This window comes from Perca flavescens, chromosome 4 (genome assembly GCF_004354835.1).
Source record: "Perca flavescens isolate YP-PL-M2 chromosome 4, PFLA_1.0, whole genome shotgun sequence".
In the NCBI taxonomy this organism is placed as follows: domain Eukaryota; kingdom Metazoa; phylum Chordata; class Actinopteri; order Perciformes; family Percidae; genus Perca; species Perca flavescens.
The window spans coordinates 16,712,448-16,739,910 of NC_041334.1; the positions used below are offsets into that span (position 1 = coordinate 16,712,448).

General features: G+C 41.0%; 1 protein-coding gene across 1 annotated transcript in view; it reads right to left on the bottom strand.

The window, feature by feature from the left end:
• Nucleotides 1–18,145, bottom strand: part of tafa3a (TAFA chemokine like family member 3a) — a 97,903-nt gene extending 79,758 nt beyond the window's left edge. The window contains exon 1 of the mRNA XM_028576236.1: nt 17,520–18,145. The gene's annotated coding sequence lies outside the window, so the exon portion shown is untranslated. The remainder of the gene's footprint in view (nt 1–17,519) is intronic.
• Between the last annotated feature and the right edge of the window lie 9,318 nt (nt 18,146–27,463).

Here is a 27,463-nt window from a genome sequence, read left to right on the forward strand (position 1 = left end):
GTGTATCACTAATGGGTACGACTTTTGGAAGCTCTGTGGAGTTTTTCAGTTCTTATCTTTAGCCTAAACCACTTCATTCATTCCAGACTACATTAAATTGATGCAGATTTACACTTTTGGGTAAAGTATTATAAATAAAAAAAAAAAAAAAAACAATCTCTACCACCAAGTGTTGGATTTTTTGTCTCTGGTTTTTAGTTAATTAAGAAAAAAAAGTCAGTAGAGGAGTGTTTCTGTCTGCTACCTCTGTATTATTGAACATTGGTGCAAAGTGATTTAGACCTTAAATTTATATTTCATATAGTTGGGAAGTCTAGCCTTGTTCTATAATCAATTGCAGAAATATTCTTTTCTCTAAGCCCTAATTAATCTTGAAACAATGACTCTCAAAAGCAATACCAAAACACCAGAAAAAGAGGAATTGACCTCGATGTCTTGTAGGAAAAAGCTATGACCATTTGTATTTGTGTCAAATAAAATTTTGGTAGTTGTAGTATAAAAAAACAAAAAAACAACGAGAATTATTGTCTTAACATGAACAGCCCTACTGGATCTTCGCACAAATAAAATCTGTTATAAAGTTAAAGACAAATATAATTCAAATCAGGCAGCTTCTGATCAAAGAAATTGTATAAGACGTGACATAGCCATGGCAAATTATCTGCATAAACAGGCAGAAGCCGTTAGCTTTTCTATTTGAGGGTTTTTCTTCTTCAGCGTTCGTTATTGCTGAACTGTGTGGTGAGATCACTTTCTGACCCGGTTTGTTCAGCATGGGAGGCTGGCTCGGGTTCAGGAGCCACAGAGGAGGCTGCGTGGGCTATTTTAATGAACTCCCTGCTTCAGAGTGATGAATAGGTGTGTCTGAGCTCAGTGTCTGCTCCACCCCTTCAGAGGGCTCAACTACCAGGGTGCTCGAAAGCCGAGCCTTGTGCTTCCCACACACATACATACTTATGTATACTAATAATGAACACAAATCAAACATATATTCATGCACATGAAAAGATACACGATCAGTTTAACAGTAGGAAACTAATCAAAAACTGAGATTCCTGACAGATGAGAAACATTGAAAAGGGCAAATAAACATCAGCCAGAACCACATACAGCATCATTACTAAAGAAAGACCAACACTAATGTTACTGTTGCTTAAAATAAAACCTACTCATAATGTTTTCTCATTTTCTCAATCAGTGTCTTTATGAGTGATGGGGTCTTACACCAACACGCTATTTTCTGCCAAAGTTAGAACAATGTTGGATATTTCACAAGAGAAATTTACAGTATGTTGGTTAGAAGTGGACAGGGCTCTCTTGGACTAAAATCAAACCACACCAACACAGTTGTGATGAAACCTGTTGACTAAATTCTTAACATGTGTTTAACTCCTGTTAATGTTTTTTAAAATTTCAAAAATGATAATGGATGTTTTTTCTTCTTACTTTAACTTCAGTTATTGCTTATTCAGGCATGAGCATGTGGTGTCTTTTCTTTTCTTGGATTCGTTTAGTGGGTCAAACAGGTCTGACCGCTGTTTCAGCTGGTTAGAGAGATAATTGACTATTCAGAGCTCTGTAGGTGGGATTGAGAGTGGTGACGTCATGTTCCTCGCATCAAGCATGGGTTAAATTGACGCAGATGCACATGCTATTGTTAATCAACTTGTAGAAATAAAAACTCATAAATCCATTTCTTTGATCTTCATGAAAAAAATTAAAAAAATGTAAGTAACTGCTCTTAACATCTGCTACCACAGCTTCTGTGTCTACCCCCCACCCCCCACACTATTTTCTTTCAACTGAAGTACACCCACCAACGGGATCACTGCAAGCTTACTCATGGACGAAAGAAAAAAATATTTCCTACGTGAAACTGCTCACAACCAGTTATGTGGATTATCTTGAGAAACCGGGTCATGATTTCTGGAAAGAGACATTGTTGTTAAGTTTTTCATATGTATTCCTTTGGCGCTATGTGCACCACACCCCGAGCGCCATCTAGTTCCATTATATTCGAGAGAAGGCAGACATCTCTACGGCCGATATCTCCAACACTGGGCAACTCACACTAAAACAATCCAGATTGATAAATAGCACTACAGGTAAGAGACAAAATATGTATTTTGCATTTTAGGGGTCTGTCCCTTTAAGAAATAGACTCACTATGACTACTTAATAGATAAATACTTTTATTTTTTTAAACATACTCCCTTGACCCTCAGGATGTGCTGTATGTGCTGTATAGTGCTGTATAATGCTGAATGTATTAACCTTTATTTATCCATTGTACAATTGATGAGCAGGTGCTGTAAACACCAAAATGCCTGGCAGGAGGGATGAGCAAGAGACACATAGACTACCATTACTGCAGTTTTTTCGTTCTTTTTTTTTTCTTGGAACAGATGAAAGTGACAGCTTCTGTAACATATCGCAGTTCATTAACAGTGAGCCAGAACATTTCATTTTCCTCCCATTTCGGTAGAGAATTATTCTTCTCCTCACAGCGGTCAGGATGATGTTCTGTCAGATTCTTACAGTCGTGTCATAGAACATGCTCTTTGGAAAATACGTGCTCTATCTGTATCTCGGTCTTCTCTGGCTTGGCTCCCGCAGTATGAGGGGGAAATGCCTTCACAACCCTCGCTGTAATGCAAATGTCCAAGTCCATGTCCAACTGTGTAGTCCCAGTGGTGCATAAGGGGTCTTAAGGGCAAGATATGCCATATCTTACAACAGAATAACAGTCTGTCAAGTCTCAAACCATTAATTCTATGGAGGCTCCACAAACTGTTAACTGTCAAGCTATCAACTCCCTCTCTTCCACACTGTTTCTCCCTTACTTCTTATAGACCTCATTTGCGGATAATAAGCCATACAAAGGGAAAAGTGCCCTTTTTAATTATCCAGAGGATTATGAGGTTTGAGTTGTTCCCAAATGCTAATACATAGATTGCAGCTATGCATCTTTGCATAAGGGGGGGGTGTATATTACCCCTCCATTTGGCCTCTGCTGTTGATGGCTTACAGCTGATCTTTGCACACCTCATTTGACGGGAAAATAAGAGGCTGAAAAGCTCTGCATGAGAGACCTGTGAGTGTAATGAAGTTCTGAGATCCGATTAGGGAATAAATTCCAGAACTCACACACAGTTAAAGACAGATATGAAAGATGGAATCAATCAGGAATTAATTTTGATTAATAAAAGATACTGATGAGGATGATTTGTATGCTAGTGAGTCAAACTCACGGCAAAAACACACTGGACACAAAAGTGCCAACAAACGCCGTGAAGTGGAGCGATTTTCATTTCGGCGCCCACATTATCCGATTTGTCAGTTCAAACCAGCTGCGATCACTAGCGCAGTGGTCGTGCCGGCCCGTGGGCTGCATCGATTGTTTCGGCATCTCTTTAAATTCAGTGCATCTAGAGCATGACAGGCAATCAGGCACACACAGAGACAGACAGACAGTTTGGAGTGGCCTGGCTGGAGGTGGTGGGGGTTGTTGTTGGTTGACTACCAAACACACAATATAACGAGCCATGGCGAGTGGAGAGGAGCAGGGTCGCTTTGTGTCCGGCGCGTAGAAATGCATGTTTGTGGCACTTCATGGCGCTCCGTAACACAACGTGGGCAGTGTGTTCCTGTCATTATAAATCATAACTTACAGTATTGATCAACCAATGCTTAGATTTTTAAAGATACATTGTTGTGCCTTTATTGTTGATATGACAGCTTAGACTTGAAAGAGGAGTGAGTAGGGGAATGACATGCAGCAAAGGGCAGCAGGTCGGAACCAAACCCACGGCCGCTGCATTGAGGACTGAGCCTCTGCATATGGGCGCGTGCTCTACCAGGTAAGCTACTCAGGCGCCCAAGATTTTTAATTTACAGTATTTTAGTAGCATACGGATGAAGTTCACAACATCAGGACAATTCAGCGTTGTACGTTGTTACATCAGAAAGTTTGTTCCAGTAGTCTTCTGTAATCATCTAAATATATTTGCACTTATTGTTCTGCTATCTTCTGAGGTAAGTTCAAAACCATCAGCAGCTAGAAGGAGCTCAAACGTACACTACAACACTTTTACCTAAAGAGGATAACAAAGACAACTGAATCTGTTTTCCACAGTGTGGTCCTGTCTGCCTCTGAATGAACTTGCTGGGAATGAACACTATATACTGTGCATGATTCATATACCCAAAAGACCCATTACAAAGCATTGACTACAGGCAACAGCATGATAGATACAAAAATACACTTAACACTTTAATATGGCCTAACCTTAAATTTGATGCTTTTCTGAGTCTATGTTCCAACCATGCACACAGTATAAAATCAGTACAGGTTTCAGCAAATCAACAACATTCACAGTCTCATTAATTACAGCATGCTTTGCATAAGTATACAGCATTTTAAATCACCCACATGTTCTATATACAGTCCCCAAACCCCACAGTGGTGACTTATTTATTTTCTTCTCTTTAATTCTGTATTTTCATCTTGGCTCGCTTAGCTGCTACTTTGTCAGCAAATGTGGGAGACAAAATAATTGCCTCTATATTTCCTGAATTGATTTCTTGCACAGTTCTAATACAGTGGTCAGGCTGGCACTCAGGCATCCATGACAGGCCCCTGGTCTGCAGGCTTTGTATTTCAGGATAAACAATAGCACTCAAAAGGCAAAACCTTTTTTTCTACAGCTTGTTATCAAGGTCAAGCATTGGCAATCAAAACTTTCACCTTCAGAACTGCCTTAATTCTTCGTGGCATTGATTCAACAAGGTGCTGGAAGCATTCTTTAGAAATGTTGGCCCATATTGATAGGATAGCATATTGCCGTTGATGGAGATTTGTGGGATGCACAGTCAGGGCACAAAGCTCTTGTTCCACCACATCCCAAAGATGTTCTATTAAGTTGAGATCTGGTGACTGTGGGGGCCATTTTAGTACAGTGAACTCATTGTCATGTTCAAGAAACCAATTTGAAATGATTCCAGCTTTGTGTCATGGTGCATTATCCTGCTGGAAGTAGCCATCAGAGGATGGGTACATGGTGGGCATAAAGGGACGGACATGTCAGAAACAATGCTCAGGTAGGCTGTGGCATTTAAACGATGCCCAATTGGTACTAAGAGGCCTAAAGTGTGCCAAGAAAAGATTCCCCACACCATTACACCACCACCACCAGCCTGCACACAGGTAACAAGACATGACGGTACATGTTCTCATTCTGTTTACGCCAAATTCTGACTCTACCATCTAAATGTCTCAACAGAAATTGAGACTCATCAGATCAGGCAACATTTTTCCTTCAACTGTCCAATTTTGGTGAGCTCGTGCAAATTGTAGCCTCATTTTCATTTTTAGTGGAGAGTGGTACCCGGTGGGGTCTTCTGCTGGTGTAGCCCATCCGCCTCAAGGTTGTTTGTGTTGTGGCTTCACAAATGCCTTGCTGCATACCTCGGTTATAACAAGTGGTTATTTGAGTCAAAGTTGATCTTCTATCAGCTGGAATCAGTCGGCCCATTCTCCTCTGACCTCTAGCATCAACAAGGCATTTTCACCCAGAGGACTGCCGCATACTGGATGTTTTTACTTTTTCAGACCATTATTTGTAAACCCTAGAAATGGTTGTGCGAGAAAATCCCAGTAACTGAGCAGATTGTGAAATACTCAGACCAGCCCGTCTGTCACCAACAACCATGCCACGCTCAAAGTTGCTTAGATCACCTTTCTTTCCCATTCGAACATTCAGTTTGGGGTTCAGGAGATTGTCTAGACCTGAACGACACCCCTAAATGCATTGAAGCAGCTGCCATGTGATTGGTTGATTAAATAATTGCATTAACGAAAAATCTTACAGGTGTTCCTAATAATCCTTTAGGTGAGTGTACATCGATATGGATCGATACATCAATTCAATGATCAGCGATCCAATATCACCAATGCAAAGTGAAAATATTGGTACATATCATCAAACTTAGTTTTGAAATCCCCACTTTATATTAGTTATTTTCATTAAAAAGAATTGTTTGTTGGTCACTCAATTTCGTGGGTGTGTTTGATTTGTGTCACTTAGCGTGCTCGATGGGTGGTGCTTTCAATCAGTGATACATTAAGACAGATGCAACCTTGTTTTAAGTACAATAATGCTAATAATTGTGGTTTATGGTTAATAAACCACATATAATAATCCTTATATAATTGCATTGTTGTGCAAACAAAGTGCTAAGCGCGGTGTGAACAACACTCCTCACACCCCTACACTCAGCTTGTGAATGTACACATTCAAATGTAACTTTGCCAGTGTTTAGAGTAGTTGCTAGTGTCTGGCACGCATTGTCTCCAACTATAATTTCAAAAATGATAAGATGATAAAGTAGATCTTTAACTTAGACAGAAAGCCTTTCTTGTGTGACTTTGCAGTAGTTAATTACTTAACATTTCATCTTGTTTTACTCTTCATGTAATGTTCCCTGTGGTGAATCTTCAGTTTAATGACCTCATTGAACCTTCCCTTCTGGTGCAGAGGAGGTAACCACCACCCACATACTGAGCTGAGTGATGGCGAATATGAGGCCCGGCTCCAGAGAAATCAAACGAGGACAAGTTCAGAGAAAAAAAAAAGAAATGTATTTTGTCCACTTGCACCAGTCTTGACTCCTGCGGTCTGACCATGAACTGAGTTTTCCTTCAGATCTAACCCCTTGTCTAACATAGTTTTTCCTCTTAGCAGGCCAGTGGGGTGAAGACACCCTTTGAACCTTTAAAGCACGATTTCATGACATCACGCTTTCTGCAACAACAAAAAGAAACCTCACACCGTCCGTGTGAGAGAGGGAAGAGACGACATGCTGGATTGGCAGGGAGAGCAAGCAGAGACTGAGAGTGCATTAGACCTCTGGCATCAACTGAGGCATCAATTAATGAGCAGCCTGGGAATGTGTCCATCCAGACACACTCTGCACTGGGGAGCCACAGGAGGCTGGGCAAGGGCCACAGACGACTGGAAGACATGAATAATTGAGGTTCCTGTTTTAAATGTTTAAATGAATTACGGCCAGGGGGAGGTGTAAAGAGATGTACAAGAGGGAGGGAGGGAATGGCAGCAAAAATATCTCCATTGTGTCTCTAATCATGAAGCAGAGAGGTGTTCTGTGTCAGTAATAAAACTTGCTAAGTCATGTCATTAGTGGGGTGACATAACTGCATGCTAAGTCCTACATCAAACTAGCTTTGACAATTCTGTCGAGTGAGTGCAGTGCTTGTTTTGTCAACCAGGCTGGGATTTGGACAGATTTCTGTTAATGCACTAGCAATGGAAAATACTGGCCTTATTTTGACATAATTCAAATACACGCACATGGCTTGGCATTGGCACAATTATCGCCTAATTCTCTTTGTACTGTACAGCAATGAGATGAAGATTTTCAATGACTATTCAGTGGAGATATTTGTGAAGATGCAAAGAGAGGCCACACAGTATTAAAGCCAGACAATGACAATAAGTCCCAATAGTTCAGCCTTCCTTTGAACTAATTCAATTTATTTTAGTCACTTCATTTTCAGTGTCTTAAACACTCTGGTTTTCTCAAATAACTTATGTATGTGTGTACATTAATAAAACACAAGTGCCATATAACCTATTAGAGTATGATGTTTATTAAATTGTACAAAAGGCACAGTGTGTGACACTACAGCAGCTGATATTTGTACCAGCCAGTTGTCAGCAGGACACAGTGAGTAAACAAAGCCCCTACTGATTGGCAGGCGTTCCGCTCTACAGAATCCAGCAAAGACGGCTCAAATTGGATGCCAAAACAGCACACTTAGATTTCAATTTCTCCTCCCAGATGGGAGCACCACGCACATTGCTTATGATTCGTGTCCAGTACCTAAAACTGGGGAGTAAAAAAATGATAAAATTGACACGGCCCCAAAAAGGCTACACGCATGCTGGATGCTCTGGGATCGCACTGGTTTCTGAGACAGGCTGGCACCCAAAAAGATGAGATAAGAGGTGATATCAGGCTTCTTCAATGTGGGCAGCTTCCTATGAGCTGCCAGTGCATCACTGCTTCTCCTCTCGCTTTCATTTTCTCCTTAATTCTCACCCTCTCTCACGCCGAAGTCCAAAGCCCAAGAGAAATTAGTCACCCCGCACGCAGTGGAGAGGGAGGAGTTGTGAGTGTGCTTGGAGGGAAGAGAGAGTGCAAGCAAGACGAAAGAGAACAGGGAGGGAGAGAGAACAAAATTGTTTTCCATCCCAAGGCTTATAATTCCACTTTATATCTGAAAAGTGATGCTGGTCTGAAAAAAGGACATCAATCTAAGCATCAGAAATGTGCTGCCGTAACAGGAAAAGCCTTTCTGTGCTGTAAAGATACAGTAGTGGCCACAAGAGGAAGAACTGAAAATGGTAAGAGAATCTACAAGAGCCTCTAAGGTTAAGAAATGTTCACACAGACTCTTACAGGGTCTGAGCCAGAGCACTGCATTGTGAAAATGACGCTACACTCACTACAACTGTTATGTTCACTGATTTCTTCTATGTTTCTGTCCTCACATTGTGGTTTGTTAAACGTGATACTTCTTCCTGGAAGACACTCAAATCATACCCCCAAACCGTACAAGTATAAAAGAAACATACGAGATCTTACGAGTTGTACGAGATCTCGCAAGATTAAAACGTGACGAGATTTCTCGTCGAGGTGAAAAGTTGTCTTGTGAGGCGATGTGATGTCAGCGTGATGGAGCGTGAAATTACTATTGAAGATCCCCCTGCCACTTTTAAATCTTTTGTGTGGCAACATTTTGGTTTTCCTGCGGAAATAATAAACGGCGAAAGAGTGACAGACAAGACGAACGCAATATGTAAACATTGTAAGAAAAAAATGCAAGTGTTTTTGCATAGTGCTCGTGTTAGCCGCGGTATACGGCATTTTTTTCTTACAATGTTTACATATTGTGTTCGTCTTGTCTGTCACTCTTTCGCCGTTTATTATTTCCGCAGGAAAACCAAAATGTTGCCACACAAATTATTTAAAAGTGGCAGGGGGATCTTCAATAGTAATTCCACGCTCCATCACGCGGACATCACATCGCCTCACGAGACAACTTTTCACCTCGACAAGAAATCTCGTCTCGTTCTCGTGAACCCAATCTCGTGATGTGTCTCGTCTCGTGGAGTAAGCGTCTCGTCACACCCCTAATGTAAACGTGTCTAAACGACAACTGTGTACGTTGGCTTATGTGCAGCCCAGAGAAGCATAATTCTAGCTTTAGCCAAAATACAAAATGAAACTGCTGGCTGTTACCTAGTAAACTTGTATTGCTAATGTGATGTCTGTATGCTCGGCCAAAGATGTTTTTTAAGAAGTGAAATGCCACAAACGTTAGCAAGGATTGCTTGACTTTACTGTTAACAAAGACCAAAAGAGTAAGGAGTCTGCCGTTCAATAAAGATCCACCGTTACCTGCTACCTGCACAACATCATTCTCCAGCCCGAGATAGCAGTCAAACACTGATCAACAGCTAATGCTAGTAGACAGTAAACAATAGTCTGAATCCCATGGTCCCATGGCATGAAAACATTTTTTAACATTAATATGAGTTCTCCCAGCCTGCCTATGGTCCCCCAGTGGCTAGAAATGGTGATAGGTGTAAACCGAGTCCTGGGTATCCTGCTCTGCCTTTGAGAAAATGAAAGCTCAGATGGGCCGATCTGGAATCTTGCTCCTTATGAGGTCATAAGGAGCAAGATTACCTCCCCTTTCTCTGCTTTGCCCACCCAGAGAATTTGGCCCACCCATGAGAGAGAGACATCATGGCTTTCAAACGAGCAAAGTGGCAGTTGGTCAAGGCCACACCCCCACTCTCCACCTTGCCCCCCCTCTCTCCTCGTCAATAGCTACAGACACAGAAATGGCACATACTAAGGAAAGTTCATTGTGGGACTGGCTCTAGTGGCTGTAATTCTGCACCAAAGCTGAATTTCGGGAAAGAGACTTCAGAGACAGTATTAGGGGACCACTAAGGTCTATATAAAAGCATCCAAAGAGCACCACGTCAAGGGACCTTTAATAAACCTCTCCGGATATTCAGAGTTAAGCAGACCTACGAGCAATTTAGAGTTACCAATTGAACTAATTAACCTAAACTGCACATCCTTGGACTGTGGAAGGAAGCCAGAGAAAAGCCACACTGACACGGGGAGATCATGCAAACTCTGAACCCAAACAGTTTTAATTACAATAAAATATCTGATACTTCAAAGTCTTCAGCTTTAAAGGCGGGGTTGGTAACTATTTCCAATATACACTTATTTATATATTGTTTGAAATGGTCTTTTTGAAATGGACACCCAGACAGCAATAAATAAGGTATGGGCTCTGAAAAAGGAGCGAACAAGATCAGTCATCAGTAGCTGCTGTAAACCTGTAAAAACGCCCACCAATCACTGCCTCGCTGTCCGCTTGGAAAGAACCAATAAAATGCCTCCTTGCCCCGCTGTGCATACTCTACCCCTTCCGTGTACCAGTCTGAGCTCAATGTGCGTCACATTGCTAACAGTATCATTTTTGTTTTAAATATTTGGTATGATAATATTCGGAGTTTGCTTCGCGCTGAATGAGACATGAAGTAAAATTGCGTTCCTTTCTCTGCTCTCCTCTGAAGCAGCGACACACATCTGTGTGTGGGTCGCAGCCCCCAGGGCAGGGGCAGGGGTTAGACGGAGCCGCGATGAGATGCTACTTTCAAATCTTGCCAGCTTTTCACCATTACTAACCCTGCCTTTAAATGTCAGCATGACCGACCAGATGTTTTGTAATTATTACCATAGGTGGGAAACATACATAGCACTCATCACTAAACATAATGCCACTTTTTAATGTAATGATTGGAATAATGAAAACGTAAGGTATCCCTAAGAGGTTGTTCACTAAATGTAAACTAGAGTTAATTGGTCCAGTGATACAGATGATATAGATAGATACAGAAACGTTGCTTATGCTCAAAAATGTTCCCAGTTCGCATCGAGGTAAAACTATATTTACACATAACGGCACAGTTGAAGCCTGTACATTCTTCACACACAATACTAAGCTTCATAAGTTAGACAAATCAAACTGCAAAAGAATAATTAAAAGTGAAATGTTCTGTATATATTTATAGCGTGAGTACGTTGTGCACATAACTGACTGATAGAGGCAGCGTGATTGACCGGATGAAAGAGGAGCGTGAACTGCTGCTTGCCTTGAGCTAATTCTATCATGGTGGAGAGATAATAAAAGATATCGGTTTCTCATTCTCAACATGTACATTAGATCAAGGCTCAGACGCTGGCTTCTGCACAATACATTTAATGACATGGGCACATTTCTTTTGAAGATAGGAGCCTGCTTTGAAGGGGAGTCCTCAGTTCTTCCACTGCTGAGATCTGATGATGGAGAAACCTGACCGGCCTCCCCGTTGGGTCACAAAATACAACCCAACTCCTATTGTTTGTGTGATGAGAGACAGGGGGACAGAAGAAGGACCTTTCAAAATCATGTAAGCAAACCACATGAAGAAATAGTCCAAATATCCATAAGAAAAAAAGCCTGAACATGAAGCAAATGGGGAGACCTTTGACATTAATTGACAATTTCATTGAGACCAATTTGTTTTATTATAATCACAACAGGATTGCCATCCTCCTGTTTTCTCAACAAGGACATAATAAGTGTAGAAAATAACTTTAGCTAATTTTTTTAACACTATAATTGCAATTTTCTTGCAGTCTAATGATTACAGGCAGGAGGTGGAGCTTGACAACAGCACCATAAAAGAGTAGCAGAAAAAAGGACCCTCAGGCACCGCAAGAGAGGCAGAGAGCGAGAGAGAGAGAGAAAATCTGCCAACACAAAATGAGAACTCTCTTACTCCAATAGGAACGAGGGTTTAGAAGTGGGCTTCTCAAAATCTGCAATTCCCAGACCTTTCCACTAGGCCAATGGTTAAGAGCTTGGAGAATTGAGTTTCTCGCTGCTGTGTTGGAGAAGGAGTTGATGAGAAATCAGCAATGGCACAATATTGAGAATGAAAGCTGCCAAATACTGACTATCTCAAGGAAAAGGAACAGCGGTAGATTAAAAGGAGAGAGAGAGAGAGAGAGAGAGAGAGAGAGAGAGAGAGAGCTAAAAAATACCTCCATGGGAGAGTGGATTCCCTGCTGAGACTCTTCTCCACTCAAACCTCATTGTCCTCAGTGTCCAGAGCACTTGAATAATCAATCATTTCAAAAGATTCAAATATCATTTTAATTCCATTATAGTGTGATTTTAAACCTGAATACACTTCTAAGGATTGTATACATCAGCAGTTTCCAACTTGGGGATTGGGCTCACAAGAGGGGGTCAAAAGACGATTAACAAGATAGGAAATTTTAAAGAGACATATTTTTTTGCCCCAGAAACTGTTTATTTTTTTATCTTCTGGATTAAACATTTAAACAAAACATGGTGCCACAATTGCTGAATTAATCTTAAATAAAAAAATAAAAACATAAATCCATTTAAACTGCAAATTGTATTATTAGTTATTATTAGTTAACACTGTAATCTTTTCCACCGACCATTAGAGGCGCACATAAGAAACATTTTAAAAAGCTCTTTAATTGGATGTTTCTTACCAAAATGTATCTTGGTGATTTAAAGGCGTACTCCAGGACACTGTGACATCACCCAACAGTAATGCTGGGTGTGGTTATAGGTGCAACACGCTTGAAACTGTCAACCAGAGAGGGCAGCAAAGAGAATTTCATGACGAACCAAGGCGGAGAAGTGCTCTAATTGTCTATCACCTCACACTGTCTATAAAAAAAATATGGGACTTTTAATTCTGAAACCAGGGAGGCCCAAAACAGCACATTCTTCAAAGAGAGAGAATTCCTTCAAACAAATACACCTCAACAAATGCAGGAATTTAAGCAAAAAGTTGAATACACTATTACTAAGTTGAACACTGCCTTTAAATGGCCTGTTTACTCTAGTGCTGTATGGAGTCATATTAACTTTACATGATCAAGCCCTGTACTCCAGTCATGCAAACTGAGCAAACAACAGAACTGATATGATACAATGACATCACACACACACACACACACACACACACACACACACACACACACACACACACACACACACACACACACACACACACACACACACACACACACACACACACACACACACACACACACACACACACACACACACACACACACACACACACACACACACACACACACACACACACACACACACACACACACACACACACGTCAATAGAGCAATAAGAGATGCATGATGTGCCCACACAAATCATTCACATAAGCACTTAGGAAAACACCCTTTTTACAAATAGTGTTGCACTGATGCGCGCACACACACATACACACACAGCAAATCAGCATGAATAAATAAGAGGTGCTTCACAGCCTAATCTCTGAGGAAAAACAGCTCGCCGCATCGGAAGGCTGAGCCTGGGCGAGTTTGGGACACTGCTGGCTTCTAGGAAACCAATTTGTTTGTTTATTGTCTTGGTGTGTTGTCAGCGGTTACAGTTCATTGCAGCCAGCCCATCTTGAGCATGCTCCTTTAAATGGCATCTATAAAACATGGGATATGCTATCCCCATGTCATCGTCCTCCTCCTCCTCCTCCTCTGTACATGACGGAGCTGCACACGGGCGTAACAATGCTGCATTTCGTTCGCTGTGGTTGGGCTTTGAATTTCCCTTTAAACACCCGATGGATTCACCCCAGCAGCTCGAGCTGGCGCTTTGAAAGGTGGAACAAACTGTGCTTTCTCAATACATAAGCCTATGAACACCGCTGAGCAGAGAATCTCGGGGTGCTGAAATCGGGTGTAATCATGTAGATAGATGGCTGACTTTTTATTGTTTCCCTAAGCCAAATCTGCAAGGCTGGTGGTGAATACTGAGTTTCTGAAATTATGCAATACCCAGCATTTTATGGTTAACTCGTGATGGTGCTGCAGTGCTATGTTGTCTGTGACACTGGGCTGACACTGGGCTGTCACATGTATATGAATGCTGCATATATGTTCGGCATGCCCAAACTATAGGAAATGCAGTGATGTCAGTGTTACATGGAGACATCTGGAAGGGCTGTAGTCTCAACAGGCAATCTTAATAGCACAACTACCACATGGCTGTGAATACATATATAAAACTAAAATGTATTGTTTTGTCTCATGCCTGCAAACACAAGCTAGACTCACATATTATGCCCTATTGATCTGACAGAGTGAGCAGGAAGCTGGCAGAGAACACAAATACTGCCTGGGGTGGCTGCTTAAAACTAGAGACAAGCCTCTTATCCATGGTGTTCTCTTCCTCTGGAAATCACCTGGTGGCTCATGCATATCAAGTACTATCTCCAAGCCTGTGCTCTGCCGTCTCTGCTGTTGGTTGCAATGTCTGTGGAATGGTGGCTTTTAAAAGAAAAGCACAACTAAAATTGCAAACAAGTCTGTCAATAGGGCTGGGACAAAATAGCAATACAGCAATTCATCATTGTCCTTCCTGCGATACAATAATCGATACACTGGCGCCAAATATCAAGGTTATAATTAATTAAAATAAGGCACTACTTCATGGCTCCTCGAGGTGGCGCTCAACACATGAATGAGGGAAACTTGAATGATGGCGCTTACCCGCTGCTAGTACCAGCTCTACTAGGCTAGGCTCGACCGCGGTGCCCCGTCCTCCATTTTCCATTGCAGATTTAGTACCGCCTCATGCATGAGGCGAGCGTGGCTGGTCGTCATAGCGACGCAGCAGGAAACTGCCGTGACCTAACGCAACACACACACAGAAGGTCGAAGGTGTGTTGTTTTTCAATTCTCGGCATGTGGCTGTTGCCACAGCCAGAAGACACATTTAGTTTCAAAAGAAGCTGGAGGCAGAAAAAGAAAAAAACTAAACTATTTAAAAATGGCGGGTTTGTTCAGGACACCCCCGTCTGTCGCTAGCAATGATGACGCAGTGATTAGTGACGATTCTCTCCGACCAATCAGTAGTCTGCAGGTTTTCACGTCACCTTTTGGTATCACCTCAGCTCGTTTGGAACCTCAATGGAGGCGGTACTAAAAAAAGTACCTGTTAGCAGGTACCAGGGACTTTTTTTTGTAATGGAAAACCCAAAAAGGCAATTGGAGTCGAGGCGAGCAGGTACCATGTAATGGAAAAACGCCATATGATAACTAGCCGAAGAGGTTTTTAACGCGATGGCGGACAGCAGTCTGAGGTAAATAACAGATGCCCGAGCCACGTTTATGTCCAAAGTCTGGACCCATTAGTTCTGTAATTTTAATTTACAGACTGAAAAACTTGTGTGCAGAATTGTGCTCTTTTCAAACAGTTTGGACTTGCAGTGAATAAAGACATTTTCAGCATTTTGTATTCATAGTTAGTTCAATATCGTGATGTATCATTTTAGGATTGTCTAGCAATATACGGATTATGGCAGAATTGCTGTGTCATGATATTTTCAGTATTGTGAGCCATGTATCGTGCAGTACCCTGTGCCACCAAAAACAGCATGAGCAACCATTTTTGTTTCACCACTTGTTTGGGAATATGCATGCCACAGTGCAGCAAGGCAATGTAATTGTGGCATTTACAGGTAGAGACACAACTTTATTCTAAGCCTTTAGCTCCATAACAAATCCCCACTTTTTTTACAACAACCGCTGTGGAGTGTATACATTTTTTTCCAAGTTTCCATTGTTACTATCAAATACAGTAGAACTGTCACAGGGATCCCATCTCCAGTAATCCCAGGGTGGCCTTTGCTCTGCCTGTCAGCAATACCAACCAATAACACTGCACAATAAAATCCTCCAAAACAACAGTGGGCCGCAGGCAGCTTCAAGGGCTACTGACGGCGATCTATAAAACAATATAATGGGTTGCCTGTCAGCGAGTGTGAAAGGGAAGATCTACGCCTCCTTTGACTCTCTGAGGGGACTTCAATTAATCACAGCAGAATTGTATCACCTCGCAATAGCAGTGTAAGGTTATTACCATCCCCATATTCCACAGGATGAAATGCGATGATAGCACTAATTGAGGGGAAGAAGGAAAAAAACAGCTGACCGCACAACGCTTGTCAAGGGAATGAAGGGCAGATAAAAGAACGGGGTGAACAAGGAGATGGATCAAGATAGAAAAAAAAGAAGAGAGGAAGTGGAATGGGGGGTTGTGAAGAGGGAGGGGTTGTAGAAAGAGAAGTAATCACTGAGGTGTGTAAGCATAATCATAAATATCTACAGTCTGTGTGCAGACAGCAAACACAGAAGCCCGTTTTCATTAGGGTCTCCATCCGTGTCTTCTCAACATAATCCAACAAGATAACAGCATTGTACTTTTCTTAAGTCACAAACAAGCCGCTTGAAGCAGGAGCTGCGTTTTTTTCCTTCTCATTTTGGAGTTAAGGGGAATTGCCCTGATGGAGGACACGGCCCACGCTGTCAGCTCCAGGTCCAAATTCAGAGCAGTGATTTTTACTTGGCTGTGGAGCTTTACTGTGGGGAGCTAAGTTTATGTCTGGGGGTAACCTTCACTAAGGTATAGGTGATGGAAATGCTTAGATAGAAATATTACGCACTCTTTTTGGGGCGGAGGGGTGCCAAAAAAAGCTGATTGGATGTAATCTACTGCACCACATAACAAGAGAAAGATAGAAAGATAGAAAGATAGATAGATAGATAGATAGATAGATAGATAGATAGATAGAGATGATTATGTGGCAGTTGTTTTTACAAGATTATGAATCAAAATATTTTTCTTCTTCTCTGAAGCCAGGGGCAGAAAATTACTTGTCTGCATGCTGATGAGACCACACGCATCACTTACAGTATCACTTATTTAGTTTATATATGCCTATAGGTTTCTAAAAAAAAAAAAACACACACACACACACACACACACACACACACACATACACACATAGATAGATAGATAGATAGATAGATAGATAGATAGATAGATAAAGGAGGGTTTTTTGGGATTTACACTCTGATAGGAGTAGCTTCAGGGCATGTGTGCACCCAAAATGAGCACCCAGAAAACGTGATTTTTGTTTAATTTAAGCATCCAATTACGGTTTCGTGTTGCCGCACATATTTGATATTCTCTGAATATAGATAGCTGGACATTTAGACTCCAGCTACCACTACAAGCCACCTTAAGTCATTAGTTTCCAGTAGCTCGCCGGGTTTCTCACAAGTTAATAACTATTTACCACAGTGGAAGCAATCAATAGTGTCATTGATACGTTTTGTTTATTCTCAGGTTTGTCTGATTAATTTCGCAGTGACACGTTTCGCAGTAGCCTATCAATTGTTTGAAGTCAGTAATGTCTTGACGACGTAAAAGCCACAAATGATACAGTTTAATGAACAAAATATAAGACAATAACATTTCCAGGGTATGTCAACTTACCTGTCGTTGTGCTGTCAATTAATTCCCTGAAACGGTCCCTTTCATTTATTCTCCATTGTCAACCACAAAAAACAGAGACCTCTTCTTCACAATGCCATTTCCTTGTCGCTTCAAGACGCCCTCGACAGTACATAACCTAAAAGACTAGGTCTAATGTCAAAGCTCTCCAGACGCACAATCCCTGAGTAAAAGAAGTCAAAATTGGGGATGCTGGCTACTTGCAGGCGGTGCGCTTAAAAGTCTACAAAAGTTGCTGCTCCTCCGGCTCTGACTCACAACTTCCAGTCCGCCAGAGCGCCACAGCAGCTGGACAACACGCTGCACCGTCACTCATACTTTCAGGATTCAAGCATGTCTTTTTCCGTTACAATCCTCCTTCCAGGTTGCAGTTGGGTTATGGCAACGTCTTCGTGCAGTTAGAGAAATGGATTTGAGGTGTCCTAGGGATGAGAGAGAGCAGCCGGATTCGTGTGTGTGTGTGTGTGTGTGTGTGTGTGTGTGTGTGTGCGTGTTGTGTGTGTGCTTGTGCTGCGCTGGAGTTTTAGCGCCATTCAGTGGAGGTCTGCGGTGTTGACAAGAAGGAGCGCAGACATTTATCTCACTCCGGTCCGGTCCGGATGGTTGTGCTTTCTTGAAGACAGCAGCACACGATCTATATCAGCGAAGTACATTTTCCTTAATGTTATTACAAATGGCGTAACTTTAATGTACAGCATTATTTTATGGCTTTTTATGTTGATAATTAGGCTACATTTAATGTGGTTTTTATTTATTGATTGCCAGCTAACAAACTAACTAACTAAAGAGGCCAGTTTATGATGTCATGTGTTTTTTTGGTTAATGCATAGAAAAACATTTAGGGACTGTATGAAAATTATTTGGGTCGAGAGGAGTGCTGAATGTTATATTTCATTTTATTCAAAATAACACCTCCCCCGCATTATTAATATTTTTTTCGTGATTTCAGACTCGTTCACTACTCTCCCCTGAATATCTTTGTAAAGATTATGTATTTATGACAACCATAACAAAATGGTGAAAATACAGCCCTTCTTTATTGTTTAAAGGGATATTTCACAGTTGGAAAGATGAATATATCTTTAAATTGGGTCACTTATGTAGTAGAAATCTGAATGATTTGTTTTTTTTTTTTAGAAATTGGTGCCTTCTAGGCCGAGAAAAGCCAGACAAATATGTTTTTGGCTCATGTGGATGAAAGACACCAAATCCCAGAATGCACTTGCTTCACTGCTTTATGAGTTCACTCCCAAGCCACGCCTACCGTTTACAGACATAGACAGACGAGACAGTGAGGCATTCAACTCAACTCAAGTGTGTTTTAGTGTCATTTCAACCATATACACAAAACAACATTTCACCGTGGCTCAAATGGTGTTACACATTTAAAATATATAAAAACGACATTATATAAAAACAACATACGAAACAGGCTACATTTAGTGCACACACATTATAGGCTCCGTAAAGTTCAGCTAACGCATACTAGCATTAGCGCTTTGTGGGCTGTAAACACTGACTATAAACACATCCGTAAATTTGCGTGGAATGTATAATGGTCGGCATTTAACAGTCCCAAACTCCACCAGCAGTTAGCAGTTAGTTGGATACAAGCACCAGTCCGTGTTAACACAGCCCACCTCCACTAGTCTTACCCGGCGACAGAGCAGCAGGCCTGGTAGCTGGATAGTCCGGTACACTGTTGTTCAGCCATGTTTCCACAACAACAAAAACACAGCAGTCTCTGAACTCGCGCTGGGAGTTTTGTTGAAGTTGGATGTAGTCCAGTTTGTTGTCTAATGAGCGGACACTCGCAAGCAGGATTGATGGGACAGGTGGGCGGCTAACGTTAGCTTTCCTCCTAGGCAAGGCAAGGCAAGGCAGCTTTATTTGTATAGCACATTTCAGCAACAAAGCAATTCAAAGTGCTTTACATAAAAACGATTAAAAACAAAATTTAAAAACAGATAAAACACGAGAATAAAAGTTACAGTGCAGTATAAGAAATTAAACATTAAACAGCAGTTAAAAACAATTTAAACATTTATTTAAAGAAAGGCAACATCAAAAAGTAAGGTCTTCAGCCTTGATTTAAAAGAACTGAGAGTTGCAGCGGACTTGCAGTTATCTGGAAGTTTGTTCCAGATATGTGGAGCATAAAAACTGAACGCTGCTTCCCCCTGTTTTGTTCTGACTCTGGGGACCGTTAGCAGCCCTGTCCCAGATGACCTGAGAGGTCTGGGTGGTTCATAGTTTACTAGCAGATCAGAAATGTATTTTGGCCCTAGACCGTGTAGTGATGTATAGACTAGCAAAAGTATTTTGAAATCAGTGATGTGATGTGATCCACTTTCTTGGTCTTAGTGAGGACTCGAGCAGCAGTGTTTTACCATTGAGGATGTCCCCTTACTGGCTAGCGGCATCGAGCGACACCGCAGGCTGAGGTGCTGGTCTCCGTAGCAGGCGAAGCTTGCGTAGTGTGTTGAGTATTCCGTCTGTAATAAAGTTTCCTGCATATTCTCCGATCTATGTATCCCGGTGGTACACATGTGCGGTAATTTGAATGCACATAATTGTTGTAAAAGTTTGCTGCTGAAAAGACAGCGCCTGTTTAGCTAAGCTTCAAGATGGCTGACACTCAGCTTGCTTCGGCAAGCTCCGTGTAAAGACGACAGTCCAACCCCCTATGGGCGGGTTAAAACATGCGGAACTAGCTGGCTGTAGTCCACAGGATCTGCGCAAAAATGCCTCTGATGACACTAAATGATGATTTTTGCATCATCAGAGGCTTTTTTCCGGACCCACAATACAGAGAAAGCAAGTCTCAGGGAGGGAAGCATGGTCTTAAATACTACCAGGTTTCTACTGATACAAAGCTTAATGTTATCGGTGAAGTATCCCTTCAGGGTTTGTGCCTAGCAATATTTTTACCACATCCCATATCATCTGCCTGTGGCAACATAAAAAAACTTCTTTTGATGTAATTATGTGATCTCGTTGGGTTGGGGTTAGACTCTCCCACAAAGTAGTTGGACTACCCTCCCATCAGCAAAAATAATAATGACAATAACCTCCCTCTATATTGACCACCCTTCCTCCCCTAATCATTTGTGTACAATCCCTTACTTAGAAGAACTTGCGCATTATGACATGCATTATCCTGACCAAGGTTATCATAATAGATCTGTTTGTCTCTCACATTGAACTTCCGCTCTCCTCAAACCTTACTGCCCTGTCTACAAAGACTTCCCCCCAGTAACTGCATTATCGTCTCTACATTTCTCAAGTAGTCTCTTTCGTCTGGGCCTCTGAAAGGCAGGAATGGGTGGAATAATCAATACCAACCTTTGAGATAGCCTGTGGAGATGCGGCTCAACCATTTGGGTTTTGGATTTGATTGATTTTGGACACCCTCAGAGAGGGTTATCATCATAAAGCCAAAGCCATCCACCTCATAGACACAATATATATGATATGCAAACACACACATACACAAACACAAAACACACACATGCGAGCAGAATCAAAGGGCAGAATACACAAATCCCAGGGGACTGAATACAAAAAATGTCAGGCTATTATCACTGACCTGGCTGAGCTATAACTTTAAAGCAGATATGCAGACCAGAGCCAGGCTTCACATCACTTCATAACTGCCTACGAATAGAGAAGCTGTTATTTTGATTCTATTTACGTCATTTAATGTGATTCCCAAAGTCATCAAATGTCTTTTGTCCTCCCACTCCATCACACACACACACACACACACACACACACACACACACACACACACACACACACACACACACACACACACACACACACACACACAAGAGAGAGGAGATGACCTCATTAATCTTTAGTGCATTGTATAGACTTATCCTGTCATAGCCCTGACACTGTGGTTTGTGACACAGCTCTGCTCATTAAATCATATGACAGGATGAGGTCAGCCGTGAGGTAAGGTGTCTCAAGCTGTGTGAGAGCAGATAAAGCCAGCAGTATTAGGTTCTGTGAGAGAGCTCAACAACAAATGTATGTGGCAGTGGAGGTGAGTCATGAGGTAATACTGGTTAGTGAGCATTGGGCATCAAAATATAATAATAAAAAAAGTCTCTGGTTTTGTCTCTTTGAGGTCACACTGCGCGGGAAATGAGGAACACACATCCGCTGCGTTTGAGGTGTCATGTCATTTGGCATCTCACAGAGGAAACCACACTTAGGTCTTGTTACTGTACTGTAGGTGTAGTCTTGTGCAACGGAAGTACATTGCCAGCATAAAGCCTTTCATCCGACATGTGGCTCCTCATTGGATGTCAGGCTTTGCCCGGCCCTTTCTGCTATGTGTGTGTTACCATTCTCAAACTCCCTTCAATATACAGGTAACAAGAACAACAACCTCCGAACTATCAAGCTATACCCTCAAAATGGCAAGTTTTGACGAAAACTTTGATTATGCATTAAGGCAGGCCTGCTTGATTCTTTTTTGTAAATTTTTTTAAAGATTTACAAAGAATATGTTTAAGGCATTTACTAAGGCATTATTAATTTACTACTATCTAACAGGGACGTGCTAGCATGTTTTTGACCGGTTATTGACTCCGAGCATGGCCTATCGTCTGTGAGCTATCGAGGGTAACGATAACCAGACATGGCGTGAAAATGCCATTGTTTGAGTTATGTCCCCCCCAGATTGAGTTTATGGAGAAACAGGGGAAAACCCTGCAGTCAAAGGGGTAGCTGCAGGTTATTACGCTGGGCAAGACAAAGACACGGATGAAAACATTGCTGCCGGCCAGTTCTACATCACATACGGATCCCCAGAAACATTTGTTGGTAATGATAGATGGAGAGTCATCCGGCAAATGCCAACTTTTTGGGACCGATTGGTGGGGAATGCTAGGTGGCACAGACAATGATTGTGGTGGTTGAGCTTAAAATAACATCTTCTGCACGGAACAGTGCAAGCCCTCTGCCTGAACCCTCACTCGCCTTCACCACGGAGGTGTGTTTGAAGACAGTGGGATGTCTACCAGAAAATTGCAAGAGGAAAAATAGGAGGCATAATGGCCTCAGGAATGGAGCTGGCCATCAATAATGCAGAGGAAGCAGCAGTTAATGCCCCCTTTAATTCAACAGGTCTGTAGACACCGGGACAGTTATTCTTCCTCAACTGCAGATGCTGGATGAGAGGCAGCTACATCAGGCTTTATGGCTTTGTGTGCAGTAGCACTGCCAGGTCTTTCCCCCGACCTCAATCCCGATTGCAGAGCCATTAATGGGTTTTCATCAGGGGCCGCCTTAATGGAGTTTCCAACTTCACCAACTTGCTCAGATACCAGTGGGGAGCTGTAGCCACAGAGAAAGAAATAATGCCCACACTAAGTCATAATATATGAACTTAATTTGGTCCAAACAGTGAGCGTGTCAACAGCTTTAATAAACAAAAAATAGAGCACAATCTAAACAGCCAATTTTACACTGCAAAAATTACCATTTAGAATGCACACTGTCTTACAGGTTGTACATTCAAGTGTAACACAAATAAATCTGCCATCAAAATGAGAAAAATTTACTTTTAACAAAAATGTTTATCAGAATATTGTCACATGTATACATTCTCAAAACATGAGAAATTAGATTGGGTCAAATAAAATGGCAAACTGTATGTTCTCTAACTAATCAACAAAAGGAGGAGAAAGTCACACACTTATAACTCAGATGCAAATAAGTATTAAGCTCCTTCACTTAAAGTGCTCATATTATGCTTTTTCCCTTTCCTTTATTGTGTTATACATCTTTTTTGTGTATGTTGTGTATGTAGGTTTACAAATTGAAAAAGCCCAAAGTCCAGCCCAAAGGGACTTACCATCTCCAACAGAAAACACTGTTCACAAACTGCTCCAAACAGCTCTATTGTAGTCTAGCCTTTACTTCCGTAACGAATTTGCGTCACTTTGGAACACACGTTATAATGCTCACCTAGCTGCAACGCCCTCATACTCTGCTTCTGACTGGCTAGTAGTCCTTACCTAGCTACTGTGCATATGCAACTCCCAACAAAGATGGAATTGAATTGTGATGCCTCACTCTGTAGCTAAACAGAGAGCTCAACACACAGGGTGAGCTGCGGCAATGTGCAGTACAACAAATATATGGTGTTTTTTGAAAATTAAACCTATTCTGATATAACCTCTAAATACAATTATGAACCTGAAAATGAGCATAATATGAGCACTTTAAGTAACAGTAGCCTGAACAGTACCAATACGACAATAAAAAAGACTCCATAACAACTAAAATTCCTACATTTAAAATCCTACTGAGTAAAAGTACCGTATATTATTATCAGCAAAACATACTTACTGTAAAGTATCAAAAGTAAAGGTCTCTCGTTCTGCAGAAAAACGGCTGCTTTGAGTGTTATACTATTATAAAGGACATAATTAGATTTAATACTGATGCATCAATGCATAAGTAGCATTTTACTGTTGAAACTGGTTGAGCTAGTTTGACCTACTTTATATAAAAATAATGCTTTGAGGACATAATTTAAAGTTGGAAAAAAGGTAATGAATTGCAATACATCGCAGGACATCGCAATATGTTTAAAATTGCAATATTATTTTGTGACTTAAGTCATGATAATATCGTATCGTGGGGCCTCTGGGGATTCCCACCCCTAGTCGGGATATGATTAATAAGAAACAAAACAAAAACAAGGACACACACAATTATATCACAAGAATTAGACTTTAGTTTGCCAGTGTTAATCTGTTTCAGTGTGTAAACTTTGTTGCTGTGCAGGTTGATGAAGATGAAGTTTCTGCAGCCTCAGTGTGATCCTCTTTCTCTCTCTGGTCCTTCTTGTTGATCGGCCATAAAGGTGGTCCAGTCACTTTACATTACCTGCAGTATTTAGCTGTTCAACTCTGCAGGAGATAGAGGAGCTGATCATGTGACCTTCACCTGTATAACATATTAGTAAACCTGCCATATTAAGGCTTTGTCATGTTAAAAAAAAAAACACAACAAACGTGCCCTCTTGGATGCCACTTTGGTAGATAAAATATGATAAAGCACAGTGGAGAAAACATGATGGAGTGCAACATAGGCTGCCCTACATGCTAGACAACCTTCAATGTGCTGGTGTCCCACCACATGTAGCTGGTGCCCTTTTTACACCTAAGTCCACCCCTGATTCCCAGTGTTGCACTCAGTTGTACACAGGAAAAGTGACAGAACTAGTTGTGTGAAGAATGAAAAAAGAAAGCTAGAGAGAGAATTTCACCCCCTGGTTACTTTCTCACCTGTGCACAGCTGGACAATCACGGTATGAAGTGAATGTCGGCTTGTTGGTTTTGGAAAGTAACAGCCCCCCCCTTTTCTGACAGAAGAAAGGTTTGGGTGGAGGCCAGAAGCGTCGGAAGCTTTTTGACCATCTGACAAGCCAAAAAGGTTGGGAACCACTAGATTAATTAATATGCATACCAAGGCATTGTTTTGTATTCGCTTATCATATCATGTATCTGTTAAATAAATGCAATGGAGTGAAATGTATCCAGTAAATTACAAGTACCTCAAAACTGTACTTAGGTACAGCACTTGAGTAAATCTAGTTACTTTACATTACTAAATGAAAATTCTTTAGATCAACATTTTAGCACAGGGGTGGCCAACCAGTTCAGCATAAAGAGCCACAAAAAAACACGCACCATAGCAAAAAGCCACACAACACATTCAGGTCCACATTACAACAGCAACAGGGTTTTTTTCTTACTTAGATTGACTCAGTGGGAAACCTGATAGTCTTTGTTATCCACAATCCTTTTTAGGTCTTGTTGTACTCAGGTGTGGCCACTCGAAGCGACTCTTTCACTCACTTATCACTAGAGGTGCTTTCAAACAGTCTGATTCAGCGGTGAGAGGGTTAATGAGGAAGGTGATCTTTCCTCAAGTTGCATGATCTGTCCATAAAAAACTATTTTAAAATAATTTGCAAATGTATTGGCAGATGCATTCAAAGGCTTCTTTTTTTTTTTTTTACTTATCTGAAATGTTTCAAAAAGTAAATAAAAATCCACCAATAACACAGCCCCCAGCCACTCAGTAAGAGCCTCAAAGGAGCAGGCAAAGAGCCGCATACGGCTCCAGAGCCACAGGTTCGCCACCCCTGTTTTAGCACATCTTGCCTTCTTTTAAATTGAGTTCACATATTCTTATATAAAAAACGATGACATCGTTGTTATGAGAGTGTTTCTTTGATGACTAAAGCACCTGTGAGGCAGCGTCAGATTCAAAACAGAATATGAGATGAAAACCTTGTTAAAATGAAGATTTTTGCCGTGTAGATCTGACTGCAGTGCATTCATTTTGCATTACCACACAATGAAATATGAACTCCAGAGGTGTTCTTTTTTCTTTTGTCTTGTTTCTCTCTCCCGATGATCTACACATCACATGACTTTCTACTAGATATCTGGTCTTCATCAAAGAAACAAATTCTTTGAGTCATTTCGCTGTTTCTCTTGGATTCACGGCGGTCTGCTTCAGCAGCCTCTGACAGAGAAGTAGTGGGTCATTCATCAGGAGAGAGATTAAATCTTCATCCACTGCTACTGGATGTTGAGAGTACTACATCTTTGAGAAGGGAAATAAACGTTCTTTTTTTAAATCCATACTTTAAGGCAAAGGAAATCCTTTTATTTTCTTTAATCTCTTGCCAGCATGTGGAGCTGTAGACCGTTAGCAATAAAACAGCTGTTATTACAAAAAGAAATGGTGATAAAAAGAAAATGTGTTAACAGTCCTGCTGAGCCATAGAATTACAACGTTATAACATGCAAGATAGACAAAAATTCCATCTGTTTAACAGGTCAACAAACATAATGATATGAGCCTCTGTCATAGCCCCATTGTTTTCAAATTGAGTTTCATCTTGTAATACTTTAGCTCCATCTACTGGAGAACACACACACACACACACACACACACACACACACACACTGTGAAAATACGGTGCACAGTAACCTCATCACTGCATTAACACACTGAATGTGCTCTCTTTACACCACTTTGCTTTGTTTCATGGATATAAAACAGAAAATGCAAATTGTGTATGAAGTGCATAAGAAAAAGTACTAATACTACTTTTTGATATAACTGCTTAATACACTTGTATTGACTTATAATGACTGTTACATGACTTAATCCATACCAATGCATCAGATTTTATAAACTCATAGGTTTTGTAAAATCAGTGGGGTAAATTAAAATTACCAATACCACATTATTAAAATGAAATGAATGAAAGTAAAAGTACTTAAGGCAGAAAAAATGTAAACATACTCAGTTATGTTGCACCACTGTAATAAAATAAACAAATCAATAAGTACACAAACACACAGCTAGCAAAAACAACTTCTCTGATACTGTAATGTGATCTGGTTCTGCTTTTACTCCTTCCATAAACTAAAAGAATTGAACAAATACATTAATTAAAATTGAATATCAATGCAGATGACATCAAGCCAATAAAACATATTATGTTCATTTTCACTTGTATTTTGGGTTTCTATATGTTCAAATGTTCAAAAAACACACATTTTCTCATACTGTCAGCTTGAATATACCTGTATTCTAGTCTGAAATGCTCTGTTTTACTGCCTTTAAGTCCCCCACTTGAAAAAGCCCAGTCTGCTCTGATTAGTCAGCATTTCTGGGTCTTCTGCATCTGTGCTCTTACTCTGTGTTCCAATACCCATACTACCATACTATTTAGTATGCCAGAAAGATATTTAGTATGTCCCAATACATAGTACGTCAAATGCAGTATGCCAAATATACCAGGATGTCCTATTGCATCCGTTTAGATTTTGCACTATGCAAGCCAGCATGCTTTTCTGGCTATTCTGACCCACAATCCT